This window comes from Nothobranchius furzeri, chromosome 7, assembly GCF_043380555.1.
Source record: "Nothobranchius furzeri strain GRZ-AD chromosome 7, NfurGRZ-RIMD1, whole genome shotgun sequence".
NCBI lineage: Eukaryota > Metazoa > Chordata > Actinopteri > Cyprinodontiformes > Nothobranchiidae > Nothobranchius > Nothobranchius furzeri.
The window spans coordinates 42456620-42471369 of NC_091747.1; the positions used below are offsets into that span (position 1 = coordinate 42456620).

At 47.0% G+C, this 14750-nt stretch overlaps 5 non-coding genes across 5 annotated transcripts; 3 read left to right on the top strand and 2 right to left on the bottom strand.

Moving 5' to 3' along the window:
- Window positions 1-12268: 12268 nt before the first annotated feature.
- On the bottom strand, window positions 12269-12341 carry trnak-cuu (transfer RNA lysine (anticodon CUU)). Its single transcript has one exon. It is a non-coding gene; the product is annotated as a tRNA-Lys (tRNA).
- Window positions 12342-13290: 949 nt separating this feature from the next.
- Window positions 13291-13363, top strand: trnak-uuu (transfer RNA lysine (anticodon UUU)). Its single transcript has one exon. It is a non-coding gene; the product is annotated as a tRNA-Lys (tRNA).
- Window positions 13364-13600: 237 nt separating this feature from the next.
- On the bottom strand, window positions 13601-13673 carry trnak-cuu (transfer RNA lysine (anticodon CUU)). The gene has a single exon. It is a non-coding gene; the product is annotated as a tRNA-Lys (tRNA).
- A 381-nt stretch (window positions 13674-14054) lies between these two features.
- trnal-caa (transfer RNA leucine (anticodon CAA)) lies at window positions 14055-14163 on the top strand. Its single transcript has 2 exons — window positions 14055-14092; window positions 14118-14163. It is a non-coding gene; the product is annotated as a tRNA-Leu (tRNA).
- A 444-nt stretch (window positions 14164-14607) lies between these two features.
- trnak-uuu (transfer RNA lysine (anticodon UUU)) lies at window positions 14608-14680 on the top strand. The gene has a single exon. It is a non-coding gene; the product is annotated as a tRNA-Lys (tRNA).
- The last annotated feature ends 70 nt before the right edge of the window (window positions 14681-14750 follow it).

A 14750-nucleotide genomic window follows, 5' to 3' on the forward strand; every position in this document is an offset into this window, starting at 1 on the left:
CAGTCAGGTCCCGATGGAGTTAAGAGTGGTTTCCAGCGGTTGCGTGGCTCAACTTGGCACTTAGAGCTTCCGCGTGCTCAAGTTGTCGGAGCGTTGACAAGCGTGTCCTTACCGCCAGGTATCCTGGGCAAAAGAAACGAGGTTTCTTTGTCTCTGCTGAAGATTTATGGTCTTAGTTCGCGGGAAAAGCTCCACGGCTTCCCGCACATGCGCAGAACGTGTTTCTGGTACTAGGCGGTGACATCATCCCAATGCTTCCGTGTGCAAAGCATCATGGGAAATGAAGTTTCTTGGCGCTGATGTGGTTATTTGCTTTTCAGAGCAATTTAAGCACAGTCATTTTGGAGAAAATCACTGCATAGTAATTTCCTCATGAGGTCAGACCCTCAACATTCCCCCTTTTGGTTTCGGGGATCGCGCCCAAAGCTCAATCGTCGGTAGCACAGATGGGTTTGTTCCTCATGAACGTAGGTCGACTTGATTGTCGGAAGCACAGGTGGGTTTGTCCCTTAGGACGTTGGTCTCCTTGGACGCCTTTGTCTTTGGTCTTTGTCTTGGATCCTGGCGCCTTTGGTCTTTGTCTTTGTCTTGGATCCTGGTCAGGCACAAAACAAAAGAGGATAGGAAACGGGATAGTCCCCAACGCGCATAACGAGAAGAAGCCACTCACGCAGGTGGTACGCAATGATGATGTCGTCCATGCGAGAGGTAGTAGTGTAGAAGGAGGAAGGTCGGTGGGCGGTTAACTCCACGAGTGGACACAAAGGCATCTCACCGCCGGCCATACAGTTCAGTTTATGGAGCACGCGGTGATGTACGAGGTCCATAGTTCGCAAACGCGCATTGATCTATGTGGTCCCAAGATTCCCCCCTTTTTGGTCCAAAGGGTGGATCAGGACAGTCTTTGGGCTAAAACAAGGACCATAAAACTAAGAGGTACTACAATGTGCTGGTGCGTCAGACAGAGTCATTGACAGACTGAGCTGGGCCGGCACATAACCACTAGTTAATATGTGACCAAGTAAGAAACAAAAATACAGAAAACCCAAAAAAAAAAAAAACATATAACATCCAAGAAAATTCATAGCAACCTTGAGGTCTCATAAAATACATTCTTAGGTCATACATTCAGTGTGTAGCTTATAAAGAATGTGACATAATGCAACACTCAGATAAAAAATGTGAGGTAGACTAAAGTGAGAACTACTCTTAGGGTTACAGAATAACAAAGAAAATGTTGCTCACCCCCTTTAGACAGGTGTGGTACATTCGCGCTTGGAGTCTACCCGAACGCGGTCACGAGGCACACCGTAGGTGAGCAAGTGCATCTTATCTTGGAGTTTATTAACACGCCTGTAGGCGGAATAAGCTATCACGGCCGTGACGAGCCATTCCATCCCCAGGGCGACCAATGTGCAGATTAAGGTGGTATAATCTGTGTCAATGTAGCGTCTTGGGTATCTATTCATGGGCGTCAAAGTAAGTTCACGCGGGGTTTGTGTGAACTTAGCAAATTTGGTTCCTTCAATCAGTAATTGTTGGTCAATTTCTAAATCGAAGGCAAAGTTATAACCCCGGAAAGCGTCCATGATCTCAATCTCTGAGTCATGCTGTTCGAGGTTGAGGTGATGGAGTGTCAGGTTTCTAGTTCAAAGTGGAAATGCCTACCGTCCTTTCAAATACCAATGTTCAGCATCGACCTAAACCTATAGATGTGAGGTGTCACAATTATGGGAACGTTTAACAGGAAACCGAGTTCTAATTTTTTTTCAACGTGAATGGGAATTGCACTGCCTAGGCTGTACGCTAGGTGGATTTGTGAAAGGTGCACAGTAGAGGGGTAGCAGCTGTCAAGCTATCTTTGAGCAGGTCCAGTGGTACCAAGTACGGGGAAATACGACTTTCAACCAAGCTGTCCAGCGTGGAACTTACTTCCCTGAGCAGGTCCTACATCAAATCTCTCACCACTCGTGTGTACACAATATCCTGAGGTATGGTTTCAGACAAAGTCTTGATTGCACGTAGAGATCCATTAATCAGAGCCTAGTGTAGGTACCAGAGTACCCTGTAAGGTTTTAGTAGGTACATCCTGTTAGCGGTCTAGGAAGGAGTTTCTCTTGGTTAGTGAAAGTGACGGCGGGGGGGGGGGGGGCTGGGTCTTTGTCGGTTAGTACATGTTAGTGGGTTAAACGTGCACTTTCCCCCCCTTTCCATTTCCATGCATAGAACTATGTAGAGACTACGTCGACCTCCTGCGGGGAGTCTGGTCTCTGTACCCGCGGGGATGGTTTGACGTAGGGTTTGATTTGGTTTGCATGCACCCATTTGTAGACAGGCTCCTGTCTCGCTTTGGTGATGCGTAACCTGTATGCAACTGGAGAGAGTTTTGCCACGATCTCAAATGGTCCCGACCAGCAGGGCAGGAACTTCTTAGCTTTGCGTGCCGGTTGGGCGAACCGAAAGTAGAATACTTTGTCACCCACCTCGTATTCGCGGCTGGTTGTCTTTTGGTCGTAGTAGGCTTTAGCGCCTTCTACGTTGGTCTCCAGTTTCTTCTGAGCGTGCGCGAACGTAGCTCTAAGGTGTGTTTTCAAGTCTGCCACATACTGATGAGCGGTATAGGCAGTGGCAACACTGACATCCTCTGGGTGATACAGGAGGTGCAGTGGTAGAGTCATCAGTCTGCCGGTCATCATCTCAAAGGGCGTAACCCCCGTGGATCGCTGTGGAGTGGACCGTATGGCCATCAGGACCAGAGGGAGCTTGACGTCCCAGTCCTTCCCAGTGGAGCAGACGTAGTTTTTTAGCATGGAGACGACCGTGCGGTTCATCCGTTTGACCTGTCCGGATGACTGTGGGTGATAGGGGAGGTGGAATCTCACTTCCACTCCCAGAAGTTCAAACAGGGACGTCATTACACTGGATGTGAAATGAGTTCCTCGGTCAGAGTCAATGCAGAGTGGAAGTCCTCATCGACTGAAAACGTGGTTAATCAGCAGTACAGCGGTTGTGACGGCTGTATCGTTTGGCGCTGGAAGGCACTCAACCCACTTTGTGAAACTGCAAGTTACAGTTAGCATATATTTGTTTCCTCTTGCCGATTTGGGAACCGGTCCAACCCAGTCGATCTGCAGGTGGGACCAAGGGAAGGTTATTCCCCTGCGTTGCAGTGGTGCTCTAGCAAGCGGCTGGGAGGGTTGAAACTGGGCACAGATGAGGCAGCCTTGGACATAGCTGTGTACGTCCTTGGACATCGACGGCCAATATGCTACTTCTGTCAGTGACGCGAGGGTAGCTTTTGCTCCGCGGTGACCTCCAACCGGAGTGTCGTGGGCGTAGGCAAGCATCACTCCTCTGTGGTTGAGCGGAACAACCCAGCGCGGCGGGCTGTGGTCGTCACGCATGTAAACTAACAAATCGTTTTCTAGTTTCAGATGCGCGAGTTGACGATGCAGGGTTACCAAATCTCGGCTTGCGCCAGTAGGTGGTGACGGTTGTTTAGACATCGGGCCCTTTTGGAGAAGCTCGCGGATGAGCTTCAGGTCAGGATCTTGTTCCTGCATGGTGACTAGGTCCGCGTCATGTGGTTGTCTGCCTAGAAACACGGGTACCCCAATGTTCTGAGGTTCGTCTGCCTGTTTAGCATGGCGACGAGTAATCGCACAGACCTCGTGAACGGCCTTGGGAGGAAGCCACTCGTCTTTGAATTCCCAGCAGGTTCCCTGGTCAGCACCGAGCTTAGCAAGGCGGTCAGCTTCGTCATTACCATCTTTCTCCGGACCTATGGTCCTGGAGTGACCTTTGACCTTTTTCCAGTAGACCATTATGCCTTTCTCAGTGGTGAGCAGATCACACGCTAGGAATAACTCCGAGTGTTTCACGCCTCTGTTCCTGGCGTTTTTCATGTGATTCTCCTTCCACATGGGGAAGTGAGAGATGAAGCTGTGTCTAGCGTAGTTTGAATCAGAGCAAAGGACGATTTGAGTGATGTCCAAGGCTGCCGCCTGCTGGAGGGTTATCAACACTGCAGCAATTTCGGCGTACTGACCAGACTTTTGGCCCAACCGGTAGTGATTTGGTTTCTTAGTTTCACAGTCCACCCAAACGACTCCAACCCCAGCACGGAGCTGGCCTTCGTGAAGGTAGGAGCATCCATCAGTGTAAACTTTCGGAAGCCCTTGGCAAACATTCTCATCAAAGTAGCGATGATTGGATGCGGTTGGGTAGACTGCGGCAGGTGTGTCCAGGGGGCCCATGACGGAGTCAGAGTCACAGTGCTGGCAGCCTGCTAGCCCTTGTCCTAGCACTAGCTTGGTGTTCTGACCATACTTGACCTCAATGTTGTATCCTTGGAGCACCATCATCCATGTCGCAATGCGGCAGTTTGACACTATTCCTTCGCGCAGACGCTGGCTGTTTAGGAAGGTGACGGGCTGATGACACGTTTCAATGATCACTTTCTGTCCACCGATGTAACTACGAAAGTGTTCGACGGCCCAGACTGTAGAGAGGAGAGCTCTCTCGCAGTCTGAGAACTGGAGTTCCACCTTGCTCAGAGGCTTGCTGGCGTATGCCACAACTCTCATGTCCTGATCGTGTTTCTGCTTCAAAGCAGCGCTCAGGCAGTGAGAGGAGAAAGTAGCCTCTATGTAGAACTCTTTATCGTTGTCTGGGTAAGCCAGACAGGGTGCGGACGCCAACTTCTGTTTTAGGAACTGGAAGGAGAGTTCTTGGGGTCTGTCCCACACGAAAGGTGTGTCGTTCCGAAGCAGCTCAGTGAGGGGCCTCACTGTTTCAGCGTACTCCTCAATGAACTGCCTGGAGTAGTTGCAGACTCCGAGGAAGCTCCTGAGTTCAGTCAGATTAGCTGGGGCTTTGATGTCCTGAATGGCTCTAATGCGTCCCGCTTGGGGCTCGACTCCATTAGGGCCAACCAGCAGTCCAACATACTCCACTTTGGTTCGACACCACTGTCCCTTGAGAATCGCCAATTTAGCTCCGGCGTCAGCGAGCTGTTGCAGCACGTGACGGAGTTCGGCCAGGTGCTCCTCGAAGGTTCGACTCCTCATCAAGATGTCATCGACATATATGAGGTTCCCTCTAGAAGCAGCATCTGACATGGCTTTGTGGAGGAAGATGTTGAACTCTGCAGGTGAGTTAGAGTAGCCAAAGGGGCAGCGGTTCCAAGTATATTGGCGATTTCCAAAGGAGAAAGCCAGTTTATACTGGTCCGCCGGCTCAACCTTCATGGTCCAGAAGCCGTTGGCTACGTCAACCGTAGAGAAGAAACGAGCATCTCTGACTCTGGCTAGCTCCTGATCTAAATGGATCATAGGCCACCTAGAGAGAGGTACTTGTTTGTTCAGTGCACGATAGTCTATGGTGAGACGCCATTTCCCAGTCGGTTTCAGAACCGGCCAGATGGGAGAGTTGTAAGTGGAGTTACACTCTCTGATGATGTTTTTCTCCTTCAGCTGATCGAGGATCTCCTGGATCGACTCATAAGCAGCGAGGGGAATCTTGTACTGACGTACAAAAGTAGGAGGGGCATTCGGGTTCGTTGGAATGCGAACCGTATGCAGGTTTGTGAGTCCACAGTCCAGGGAGTCCCTGGATAAGACGGACTGAAACTCATAGAACAGGCTTCTAAGCTCTGCTCTCTGCTCCTCTGACTCCAGCGCATCCGCTTTGTCAAGCTGCTGGCTGACTTCGGCCTCGAAGCCGTCATAAGGTTCAGAGGAGGAGGGTCTCTGGTCTTCCGGGCTTTCAACCGGTGACTCAGAGGGTTGAGTATTTATTGCAAAAACCGTTAGACACTGACCGCTGTCAGTATCTAAGGTTGCACTGCAAATGGGTTCCTCAGGAAGGGCTTCATGCCGCTTGATGGTAATCATTTGTGAAGGGAAAGTACTGAATGTGTCTGCACCAACCTATCTGTCATTCAAGAACAACGGAAGTTGTCCGATCACGGGGACTGAAAGTTCGAAGTCATGGAATGAGCTATCTATCAGCATGCCCAAGGGTTTTCCTGCCGGCAGGTGGATAGGACTCTGGGTCGGATTTTCGACCAACAAGTAAGCAGAACGATTGTTCAGCTCCAAGAGTGGCGTGCCACAGACGGCTAAGTTGAGCTCCAAGAAGTGTGGTGATGGCTGGAAGAAGGCCTGTGTGCCTGGCAGCTTCTGATGCTTCATCAGAGTCAGACGAACAGGCACTCCTTTGACCTGTGGGGGCAGAACCGTGCTGGCCTCAACCACTGCACGGCAGGCCTGTGGAATGGTCTGACCGGACAGCAAGTGTTCAGGGCCTTCTGAGCGAGGCTCAGAGGATGGTGTGGCTCGGGCCCAAAGGACTTGATTGCAAGTGTCAAGCTGGGCACCGAGTCGAACCAGCAGATCTGCTCCGATGAGTGCAGGTGGATCAAGCTGTGGTATGATGCTGAATGTATGTGTGAGCTGTCTTGCTCCAAGTTGGATAGTCAGAGAGCAGACCTCTGGCGCTTTCAGGAGCCTCTGCGGCCAAGTAGGTGACAAGAGCCGATGGCTACGTGTCACGCTGACCAGAAGGGGGTCCTTCTGACGCAGGTGTTCAAACGTCTGCTGGCTGATGGCTGACTTTTCAGACCAAAGAGCAAGGCGAGCATCTGAGATGTGGGTGCAGTTGATGGTAAGACCACCAACTATGTGTGGTGCATATGGCTGCAGGCTGACGTTCTTCAGCGAGCAGAGAAAAGATGAATGTGCGCGGAGCGGAGTTCCAGGAGCGGTTTCGTGCCTTTGCAGGCGGTCATCGTCTGTGGGAGCCGTAGGGAGGGGCATGACCTTGGAACAAGGGTTTTGCGGCTCACTTATGCTGACTTCAAGAATGGAGGATGGTCGGCTGCTATCTGGGTTCCAGGGCTTAGGTGTGTCCACCTGGGCCCACAGTTGACCCTTCTGGCAGTCGATGAGGGGAGCTAGACGTTCAAGCAGGTCCTGACCAATGAGAAGTGGTTCAGTGTCTAGCTGGCAGACATAAAACGGGTGAACCAGAGTCATGTCTTGGAAGGTGATGTCCAGCCACGCCCGGTGAGTGATACACTCCCGGGTCTGGGTGTAGCTGGTGATTTTCAGGTCACAAGGTTCAACCTGGACTGGTTTCCCGAGCGACCGCATGGTGTCAGACACGCGATGGAACAATGTGGAGCACATCAGGGTGATTTCTGAGCCGGTATCCAGCAGGGCATCAACCTGTATGCATCCACCTACGCTGGTGCTACAGTACAAACGGCGAGCATGATCATGGTTTGTTAAGTCACCAAGGAACTTCAGAAATTTAGTATCTGGTTTCTCTGGGGGGTAGATTTCAGGAGACTCCTGTGATCTACCAGTAGTGTTCCCCCAGCTGATCAGGTAGGTCCTGGCCACGCTGGGGGGTTGAGCCACGCCTAGTCATGCGGACGTTGGCTCTGGGTCTGGCTTCTTAGAAGACGACTTTGGTGCAAGGGTTTCTTCTGCAGATCTCAGCTGTTCCTTCTGTTTAGCTAGAAACTGCTGAAACATCTCCTGGACGTCGGCTTTGGTCAAGTACTCACCTGCGGACTCGTGTTCGGGACCTACCTGTGGGCGGCGCTCCTTAAACCTTCCACTGTTCCGACCTGCCTGCCGTTGGTTTTGGTTGGGCCACTTCCTGTCTGATTGTCCAGACCTAGGCGGCCAATCAGCACCCCCCTTCCCCTGTTGAGGAGATTGGGACTGCTTTTGCGGTTTAGCAGGTCTAGGTTTAGCAGATTTTGGCTTAGTGGGTGGAGCTTCTGTGCCTTCGAGCTCCAAACGCGGCTCGGTGTCGGGAGCTAGGTGCATGACGCGGTGATGTGCGTCAGGCTTTTGGGGCTTTCCGCCGGCTTCCCAAGCCTGTTGAGCATATCTCCTAATCTCCTGAGTTGTCAGTTTTTTCATCCGACAATACATTGAGACTTCGGATCGAACACACTCGTGCAGGTTGTGAATGAACAGGGATCTGAAGGCAGGGTCTTCCTCGAGCCCAGGGCCGTTTCGACCTTGGAAATTAACACTTTTGAGTCGGCGATAATACTCTCTGGGGGGTTCGTTCCTCCCGTGTTTGATGGAGAAGGCCCCCATTGTAGCTGACGCAGAGTCTGCATACGTGGCGTATTCATCTCTCAACGCTCGGCAGAGCGAGGAGTACCGATCACGAATGTCAGGTGGTAGAGTTTCCATGAAACCGTGCACCGTTCTAGATGTGGTTTTCCAAATTAGCTTGAGCTTTTCCCTTGAAGAAGGTGCTGGAAGATCAAGCAGACAACGTTCTATCTCCCTGAGATAATCGTCAACGTTGGATTCATTGGTGTTAGGATCAAAGCGTTCTATGTCTTTAGCTAGCGATTCAATTTGACGTACACGGAGCCCTGACTCACGGTACGGCGCGTCATCCTCTGACTCTGACCCACAGTCTGTCTCAGAGAGCGCTGGATATCGCTGGTGTGCTCTGGGCTCCCAATGTTGACTCCTGGGGCCCAAATCGGGGTCCGGCATGTTGTGGCGGGCTGCTGGCACGTCACGTGGGTGTCTTGGGAGGTCCTCCTCCCGGGGCACGTCTGCGTAGTGCAGCCTGCGTCTTTCAACACGGGCTTCTGCGTAATACACTTTGTCCTGCAGCTGGTTACCGGCATGCCGAATACCGGAGTAGCTAGGATGGGTAGATGGTTGAGGTGCAGCTTGGGGTGCATAACCCCAATCGGCACCTTGCACCCTTTGTGGACTGGGGGAGCGGTCTAAATAGAGGTGCCGCTCAGCTGGTCGACTTCTCACTGATTGAGAAGGCCGTGAAGATGAGGGTGGTGGTCCAACCTGGGATTCGAGGGCGAACTGCCCTCGGCCCCTAGGTGGTCCTGAATGCCCTAGAGTGTGTGTAGGGAACGGGGCCGAAGGTTGGGACAGATAAGCTTCATCTCTCCCCTGCGGCGTGCGTCCGTCCAGAGAGTCACGGTGTTTCCCCCCTTCCCACTGTCTGTTGTCATCAGCAGAGGGGGGCGGGGTCTTCTCCCCATCTTCCCCAGAATCGGTGTTGTCTTCCTCCTCGTCATCCTTCTGCCTTCCATTTTGCTGCCTTTCAGCTAGCATGCTCTGGAGCTTCATGATCTCTCGATCATGTTGGAGTTCTCTCTGATAGAGGATCAAGGCTAACTTAGCTAAGTGAACCTGGATTGGTTTTGTACCATCCAGGTTTTCTATTTGATCGATTACAGCTTCTAGCTCGTCGCTACGCTGTTCTTCAGTGAAATCCCTAGAAGGGTAGTCGGGTTCTCGAGCAACTGCGACCAGTTTGGACAATATTTGTCCAGAAAGTAGGCCAGGTTCATAGTCGTGGGCCGCAGCGCCACCTGGTTGCTGGGAGTTAGTCAGTTCACTACTCTGTCCCTCCATTTAACAACCGAACCAAAAATAGCCTAGTAGAGCTTCTGCAGATAGCTCAAACTGCACCTTTTGGCAGCAAACTGCTAGCTTTGTAGCAGAAAAACACTAAATTAACCTTTGTGCGCACAGGTTTTAGCGTTTTAAGATTGCACGGAATGCCGTGACTGACGCTTAAAATACTATTCCTTTCAGTATTTTAGCAAAAGCTGGTGCGTTGCCGTAGCAACGTCTTACAACACTTGCAGTGTTAAATATGCTAGTTATTCCTTCAAAATATTAGCAAACAGGGTGTTATCAGTCTTTGAGAGAAGGTTTCAGTTAGTTATAATAGCCACTGTGAGTTAAAGTCGCTAAATTAGCAGTTAATTTTAGCCTAAAAGGGTTAGTCAGAATTACTTACACACTGCACCTTTAATGAAGAACTGAATTTTAACCTAAAAGGTTAACCAGAATTAATTACACGTTGCACCTTTAAGGAAAAACTGAATTTTAACCTAAAAGTCAACCAGAATTAATTTACACGTTGCACCTTTAAAGAAGCACTGAGTTACTGGTGAGAGTTCGATGCAGCTTCCTGCTCAGCGAAATCAGCACCACTCTGTTGCTGGTTCAAGGCTGAACAACGGATTATTTTTAATTCAGGCTCTTTGGATTTATTTGTTTGTTTGTGCCGGATAGAAATCTCTGTGTATCCAAGCCTCACGCGGCTGCACCAATTAATGTTGGGGTTATTAGGAGCGAACAATTAGTAAGCTTCAACTTACTTTTGGATTCTTCAATAAATTCTGTAAATATGTAAATATTTACTGATTTATTAATTAATTAAGATATTCTTAGATATACGGGGCACCATTCCCCTTTAACCGGGGAAAAATTGAATCCAAAACTCTTATCAGTCTTTCTTGAAGTTCGTAGAATCCTTGGAGCAGAGACTTCTCTTCGACACAACAAAGCTACTGGAGACGAAAATCTGAATTTTATAACGTTTAATTAACAATTTGTCAAATGAATAAACAGTGGCATAAATGAATAATAACCATGTGATATAATAAAAGGATGTATATTCAAAATAATGTTCAAGGTGTTTGTGTGGTGTGTGTGAGTGAGTGTGTGTGTGTGTGTGAGATGAATGGGTCTTTGTTTCCCCAGAGTAGGTGGGGGGGGGGAGTGAGCTGTGAGTGTGTGTGGGGCTCTTCCCCTCCCCTCGCATTCAACAGGAGACCTGGATGTGTAAAGTTTTCTACTTTCCTGAACACTTAGTGGCTTAGAATCACAGTAAAACTTAACTCAAACACTTCAAAAGTTAACCAACAACAAAAGGGTCACTTGTAAATTATTTAATCTAAAAGGAGTCGGCAGCCTGGCCAGAGCTGACGACTAAAGATATTAGCGATGATCAATAAGCAGTTTATTCTTTCAAAATGACCCGAAGGACGAATTGGGAGCGAAAGAGGAAAACACGAAGCTACTTTTTAAGCAATAGCGCGGTTTTATTGCTTATTCTGGACTATAGAGGAAACGGGAGAAGAAAAGGAGAGAGAAAATGAGTTTTCTGATCACCAGATGAAGCAGCAAGGCGTCCCCACTGTTATGATTTGACGGTTCTCCGTTTTTCTCCGCAGTTTTCAGCGTCATCCGTCGGTTTGATGCTTTCTCCGTTGTTTGGCTCCACGTGTGTTTCTCCACGGCTGGACACAAAGAGAACGAAGTTTCTTTGTGCTGAGTTTGACAACTTACAGCGTCTCTGAGAGCTGAATGGAGCTCCGCTCGTTCCCAGTCAGGTCCCGATGGAGTTAAGAGTGGTTTCCAGCGGTTGCGTGGCTCAACTTGGCACTTAGAGCTTCCGCGTGCTCAAGTTGTCGGAGCGTTGACAAGCGTGTCCTTACCGCCAGGTATCCTGGGCAAAAGAAACGAGGTTTCTTTGTCTCTGCTGAAGATTTATGGTCTTAGTTCGCGGGAAAAGCTCCACGGCTTTCCGCACATGCGCAGAACGTGTTTCTGGTACTAGGCGGTGACATCATCCCAATGCTTCCGTGTGCAAAGCATCATGGGAAATGAAGTTTCTTGGCGCTGATGTGGTTATTTGCTTTTCAGAGCAATTTAAGCACAGTCATTTTGGAGAAAATCACTGCATAGTAATTTCCTCATGAGGTCAGACCCTCAACAGTCTTTTTCTAAATTTTTTAGAAAAGTGCTTTTCTGTTAACAATGTTGTTATGTAACATAAAAGAAACTTAAAAATAACTACTGTGCCACTCATTTGAAGATTTGTGCGCTTATGTGACAAACTTTTTTGCAGTGTCATCAACCAATGAATGAATGAATGAAAGAATCTATCTATCTATCTATCTATCTATCTATCTATCTATCTATCTATCTATCTATCTATCTATCTATCTATCTATCTATCTATCTATCTATCTATCTATCTATCTATCTATCTATCTATCTATCCATCTATCTATCTATCTATCTATCTATCTATCTATCTATCTATCTATCTGACTATTTTACTCTGTTTCTGTCTGTAATCATTTTGTAGCCTGACTAGCTCAGCCGGTAGAGCATGAGACTTTTAATCTCAGGGTCATGGGTTCAGGTCCCATGTTAGGCATAGATTCTACAGGCGACATCTGTCTATTCATGTGTAATCTTTCTACTAGTTCTTTTGTGAGAAGAATTGCAGGTGCTGGCATAAGAATTTGGGACTTTATTTGAGTTTTTTCTTAGTGTTGTCTGACCTTAAAACTTCCCCCATCTATGGCAACAATGTCTGTTTTTCAAGCAAACGCATTTTGATTCAGGGTAAACTGGTGACACTGCATGAAAACATACTCTGTCAAAGGACTAAGCGCCCAAAGTGGGGCTCGAACCCACGACCCTGAGATTAAGAGTCTCATGCTCTACCGACTGAGCTAGTCGGGCATTTGACAATCTTGACAAGTTTGACAACGTGAGGTGACACTGTTTTTTCATACAGGGTTTGTTGTCCTGGTCCTTCAGATACAACAAATTACTGTAACTCAGTAACAATAAAAGACCTTTTGAAGTTGAACACCAATCTTCTAAATATCCAAAGTGTTTTGGGAATGGGTAGAACTTGAATGAAAACAATTGCTTTTGATTGGGCAACTTCATTTCAGACATTTGACCAAACTTACAACTTATCGATTGCATTCATTATCACAGCCAGCAGTCTTACTTGGGATAAGTGGTTCTACAAGGTCAATGAAATAGCAAAGGTCAACTTCAGAGGGTAGGTCACAATTCAACCTCTGCAACTTTATTATACCAATTCAATCTTCAGTCAAGATGGCTGTGTGGTCAAAGGCGCCAGACTCAAGCTTTGCTTCCATTCCAATGTGGGGATTCTGGTCTCGAGTAAGAGGCGTGGGTTCAAAGCCCACTCTTGGCTCATTCAATAACTAGAAACAAAGGTGTATGATTATTTTTATCTCAAGAATAAAGATCTCTGGATGCTATCAAGAGCAATTTATTCAAAGATGGGTGGGTGTAACTTTGGTGTACAGATCTGCAGAAAGACATATGTTGGTCTTTTTCTAAATTTTTTAGAAAAGTGCTTTTCTGTTAACAATGTTGTTATCTAACATAAAAAAACTTAAAAATAACTACTGTGCCACTCATTTGAAGATTTGTGCGCTTATGTGACAAACTTTTTTACAGTGTCATCAACCAATGAATGAATGAATGAAAGAATCTATCTATCTATCTATCTATCTATCTATCTATCTATCTATCTATCTATCTATCTATCTATCTATCTATCTATCTATCTATCTATCTATCTATCTATCTATCTATCTATCTATCTATCTGACTATTTTACTCTGTTTCTGTCTGTAATCATTTTGTAGCCTGAGTAGCTCAGCTGGTAGAGCATGAGACTTTTAATCTCAGGGTCATGGGTTCAAGTCCCATGTTAGGCATAGATTCTAAAGGCAACATCTGTCTATTCATGTGTAATCTGTCTACTAGTTCCTTTGTGAGAAAAATTGCAGGTGCTTGCATAAGAATTTGGGACTTTATTTGAGTTTTTCTTAGTGTTGTCTGAGCTTAAAACTTCCCCCAATCTATGGCAACAATTTCTGTTTTTCAAGCAAATGCATTTTTATTCAGGGTAACTGGTGACACTGCATGAAAACATACTCTGTCAAAGGCCTAAGCGCCCAACGTGGGGCTCGAACCCACGACCCTGAGATTAAGAGTCTCATGCGCTACCGACTGAGCTAGTCGGGCATTTGACAATACTGACAAGTTTGACAACGTGAGGTGACAGTCTTTTGCCATACAGGGTTTGTTGCCCTGGTCCTTCAGATACAACAAATTACTGTAACTCAGTAACAATAAAAGAGCTTTTGAAGTTGAACACCAATCTTCTAAATATCCAAAGTGTTTTGGGAATGGGTAGAACTTGAATGAAAACAATTGCTTTTGATTGGGCAACTTCATTTCAGACATTTGACCAAACATACAACTTATCGATTGTATTCATTATCACAGCCAGCAGTCTTACTTGGGATAAGTGGTTCTACAAGGTCAATGAAATAGCAAAGGACAACTTCAGAGGGTAGGTCACAATTAAACCTCTGCAACTTTATTATACCACTTCAATCTTCAGTCAAGATGGCCGAGCGGTCAAAGGCGCCAGACTCAAGCATTGTTTCCATTCCAATATGGGGATTCTGGTCTCCAGTAGGAGGCGTGGTTTCAAATCCCACTCTTGACACATTCATTAACTAGTAACAAAGGTTTACGATTAATTTTATCTCAAGAATAAAGATCTCTGGACGCTATCAGGAGCAATTTATTCAAAGATGGGTGGGTGTATCTTTGGTGTACAGATCTGCAGAAAGACATATGTTGGTCTTTTTCTAAATTTTTTAGAAAAGTGCTTTTCTGTTAACAATGTTGTTATGTAACATAAAAGAAACTTAAAAATAACTACTGTGCCACTCATTTGAAGATTTGTGCGCTTATGTGACAAACTTTTTTGCAGTGTCATCAACCAATGAATGATTGAATGAAAGAATCTATCTATCTATCTATCTATCTATCTATCTATCTATCTATCTATCTATCTATCTATCTATCTATCTATCTATCTATCTATCTATCTATCTATCTATCTATCTGACTATTTTACTCTGTTTCTGTCTGTAATAATTTTGTAGCCTGACTAGCTCAGCCGGTAGAGCATGAGACTTTTAATCTCAGGGTCATGGGTTCAAGTCCCATGTTAGGCATAGATTCTACAGGCAACATCTGTCTATTCATGTATAATCTTTCTACTAGTTCTTTTGTGAGAAGAATTGC